Source organism: Oratosquilla oratoria, chromosome 9, assembly GCF_046742065.1.
Source record: "Oratosquilla oratoria isolate Oo_2021 chromosome 9, ASM4674206v1, whole genome shotgun sequence".
In the NCBI taxonomy this organism is placed as follows: Eukaryota; Metazoa; Arthropoda; class Malacostraca; order Stomatopoda; family Squillidae; genus Oratosquilla; species Oratosquilla oratoria.
In genome coordinates, this window is record NC_134785.1 from 5,875,995 (window position 1) to 5,880,994 (window position 5,000).

The 5,000-nt window shown below is 38.6% G+C and overlaps 1 protein-coding gene across 6 annotated transcripts in view; it reads right to left on the reverse strand.

Annotated features, from left to right (window-relative positions):
- Positions 1-5,000, reverse strand: part of LOC143028142 (uncharacterized) — a 409,694-nt gene that overhangs the window by 322,235 nt on the left and 82,459 nt on the right. The gene's annotated exons all lie outside the window — the stretch shown is intronic.

Genomic DNA, 5,000 nt, shown 5'->3' on the forward strand with positions numbered 1-5,000 from the left:
AAGTGCAGTGAAAGCCGTAACCCACCCGTCCGTCGTCTCTTGGCCGTGGGTAAAGCTGGGGGTACAGTTGGGTCAAAAAGTTCGTCGACACTTTGCACTTACGTACCTAAAGTGGTTTTAATCTGAACTCTCTCCGAAGTCATTGTCCGCCACTTAAGTCTTAACCGAAATCAACAAAAAAGTTGGTCTGTTACTGGCGAAGTACAGTACGATAGTTTTCGAAGTCTTTCGTACCACATACCAACACTGCATACCAGTGTCGAGGAGCTTATTCTCACCACTGTAGCACAGCTGGCAGCTGGGTTGTCAGTCCGACTCCTGGCTGCTGGAGTCGAGGCTGAGCGACGAGTTCGAGGGAAACTTGGCGTCCCTTCGGAGGATCAGTGATGATGAACAAGGTGGAGGTACCCCAGGGTACCGTGTATGACTACTTAATTACAAATATGCATGTTTCTATCTTATCTATTATTACTATTATCATTATTACTATTGTGATTGTTTTATCATTATCATTGTCATTATTATCATCATTACTCTTATCATTACTATCATCAATATTATCATTATCATTATTACTATCATTATTGATATCATCAATATTATCACTATCATCTTTATTATCATTATTACTATTATCATTATTATTACTATCATTAATATTATCATTATCATCATTATTATCACTGTTATCGGACTGACCCATTTTTGACCCCTTTTCCCTTCTATGGTACAACAATACACACGTTCCAGTCCATTGGAATACAGCCTTCCTTTAGACACTTATTAAACAATCTCACAAGTCATTCCATCATAACTGCGCTCTTTGTCAGATATTCCCCGGGAGTTGTTGAATAAACAGGAAGATAGGAAGAGTTTGATTGTGGTAATGGGTGATGCTATCAAAATTATTATAATACGAGGGGAAAATGATAGGGCTGTGATAAAAGTAAGATTATAAAGAGTATTGAAAGAAGAAAATCGGCAAGGCAGTTTAGTTGTATGGTGGAATGGTTAGTTAGATTGTTTAATGTGTGTCTACAGGAAAAAAGAGTTTCAGTGGACTGTGGTACATTTATTGTTTCATTACATAAAGTAAAATATGACAAAAATGAATGTAGTACTTTCAGAAGGAATCATTCCGTCAAGTATAGTCGATAAAAAAATTATGAATGTTTAAAGTGAGTCGAATTGGAGAGGATCAGAGGAATTAATTGAGGAGAATTGGTACGGAAAGAAAATAGAAAATAGAAAAACGAGAACATAAAAGAGAGATCAGAGGAGACAAATAAAAAAAAATAAGAAAATAAAATTCAACTTAGGTAAAAAAGAAAGAACATCAGAGAGAGGCCAGGGGGAACACAAAGCCGGACGCAGCTCAAAACGAGGAAGAACTCTGACTTCGAAGAACGGAAACGGTCGAACTCAAAGGTCACCGCACAAGAACAAGTGTTCACGTAAGTGCGGCAAAACAGTTTGAATTCCTCCCGGAAACTACTCTCAACTTTCCCCAAACATCACATCCGTCACCTGCAGTGCGAGGGGGTTTGATATGATAGCTTTACTTAGAATTTGGGAGATTTTAGGCCGTATTGACGTTATGTGTTAATTCTTGGGTCTTGGAACCGCCTACTTCTGTTCAGTAATTCCAGGCGTTGGCCATCATGTTCTTAAGCAAGAATAGAATTACTTTCCAACAGGTCCTTTCAACGATTTCGGAACTATAGCATTAACCTAACATGACCAAACCTAAGTTAAACAGACCTAACCTGATCATCAAAAACCATCACGGCCAGTGGAATGTATATGAACAAGCACAACTACAAAATATCAAGACGGAAAAAAAAACAAGACATCACCCGAAATGTAGTGGGAAGGGGAGTACCAGGGGAAAGGACCCACCAGGAGTAAGTTCTATTTATTTATTTATTTATTTTTTATTTTATTTTATTTTTTTCATAATGATACAAAACGTGAGTCAGCTGATTGGGGACACCTGACCCCCTCTCAAGTGTGCGATGCACCGATGAGGTGTTTTTTATGGTTCATTGAGCGATGCATCGCCCGCGAAATGGCGAGAGTGCTTACCACACTCACCAGAGTGGTTACTCCTCTCATGAGAGTGGCTGTCCTCACGAGAATGGTTGCTCTCACGAGAGTGGCTACTCTCATGAGCGTGACTACCCTCATTAGAGTTCAGGGCATCATTACGACCAAATGAGATCTAATTAGTCATCTGTAAGCACAGGTCAGAAGGTGTGCACATTTTTATTTAATAAGTATGATTATGATTTAGGAAAAACTGTATTTACAGTTCACACATTTGAAGACCCCAAAAGCAGAAATAAAATGAGAAAGAAATAACAAGAAAGTAGGAAATGAAAGGAAAAAGGAAATAAAGAGTGAAAGAACGAAATAAAGAAAAAGAAAAACCAAAGAAAAAATAAGAGATGCAAAGGGTAACATCCATGTACATGTTCCCACGTCCATATTCACCCGTTTCTTCACATCTACTCTGCTTATTCCATCTACACAAACATATACTGTAGTTGGCAGCAGCTCCACGCTGCCTATGTGGCAATACGACATGTCATCCGGGAACCGAGCAGCCATATGTTGCCAAAAACTAACCTATTAAGGTCTACAGCCTCCTCTTAACTGAACAGAATCGCCTGTGTTGGCCAGAGAAAAGTTCTTAAATGTCCCACTTACAGTAGGAGCTCTGGACGTTACGAGGTGAAAAGTCTAATTTCATCATTTTCCATTTGCACGAGAACACACGCAAACTCTCTTGCCACATCAGCCATATTGCATCAACACATGAACCAGTCAGATATACATACATACATACATACATACATGCATACATACATATATTACATGCATACATACATACATGCATACATATATATATACATACATATACCAAGGCTTTTTCCCCCTTACAAGGGAGGTAGCCAAAAAGGACAAGGCATAAAATCATTCCCACCCATTCCATCCCCGAAAACACTCCACACCCCTCCACCCTCCCTCCCATCTTAGCACCTCCTAGATGACGGGTCATCCCTGCACCCTGTCCACTGCCCTGGGTCAGAAGCAGTGTCGCTGGACACAGCACATCCACAGCAAGGCCGCTTCATTAAATCGGCGACCCCCCCGTAATACATTCACGCATACGTGTGGACTTACAAAAACACAGAAATACATACATACGCACGTACATACATACATACACATACATACACACATTACATGCATACATACATATGTATATATATTCGTAATACATTTACGCATACGTGCGGACTTACAAAAACACAGAAATACATACATACGTACGTACATACATACATACATTCATACATACATACATACATACACACATACATACATACATACATACATACATACATACATACATACATACATACACATACATATATACATTACAGGCATACATACATATGTATATACGTTCGTAATACATTCACGCATACGTACGTACTTACAAAAACATAGAAATACTTACACACATATACATACAGAACATACATACAGTACAAAATACATACACATAGATATACAATATACATACACACACATACATACGTACGCATACATACATACATACATACATACATACATACATACATACACATACATATATACATTACAGGCATACATACATATGTACATACGTTCGTAATACATTCACGCATACGTACGTACTTACAAAAACACAGAAATACTTACACACATATACATACAGAACATACCTACAGTACAAAATACATACACATAGATATACAATATACATACACACACATACATACGTACGCATACATACAAACACACATACATAAAGTAAACACACACACACACACACACACACACACACACACACACACACACACACACACACACACACACACACACACACACACACACACACACACACACACATACACACATACACAGTTTGTGGTAATCCTTCATCCCCATTGAAGGATGAAGCTTCCGACCACACGCGACGCGCGTCCTTCGTGGCTCGAATCTCCAGTGGAGCGAGAAGATGACAACAGACGACCAGTATATTTTTCCCAACGGGTCCCTTCTCCGACTCCGACTTGTGAATCATGGCACTTAGGTTAACCCAAGTTAACCTAACCTAATCCAACCTAACCTAACCCAATCCAACCTAACCTAACCTACCTAACCCAACCTTACTTAACCTAGGCCAACCTATCCTAAGCTGACCTGACTTGACCTGACCTGACCTGACCTAACCCAAGCTAGCCCAAACCAATCCGATCGAACCTAACCCGACCCAACCTGACTTAAGCCTACCTTACATGAACTCACCTGAACCTAACCTATTTTTAAATCTGTAAGGAAGAAACATAGTGCAAACAATTATAATACTAATGATTATAATACTAATAACTATAAAGCTAACAATAACAACATTATCATACTAATGACAATGCCCGCATTAAACGTCCCCAGTGTCATGTGTTATTTGTGTGTAATCAATAACACTTTCCGCATCTGTTTTGTACTTTTCTTTTCACTCTACATTCCGTCAGACTATCTTATTCATCCCCAAGCCAAAGAGGTCACAGCTTAATCCAGGTTAACTCTAACCCTTAACGGGTGACAGTTAGACAATAGAGTTATGATGGGGTAATGGCAAAGAAGCGATATACGAGGCCAACGACTACGTCGGAAAAAAAATGAAACAAAAAATAAAATAAATTTTATGAAAAATAATATTAATAAACATACAAAATGATGAATAAATAGATAAATCAATAAATAGATTAATAAATAAACACCTTCAAGCGATCAAAACAAAACTTAATCATGGAAAAACATCACAGTGCGTTTGTATATTTGAATCTTACAACTCAACAGCTGATGTGGCACATACGACTGTCTCGGCAGGAAGTTTCTCATTTTGACTGACTAAAGACCCAGATGGTGAAGTTGACTACTCCATCTCA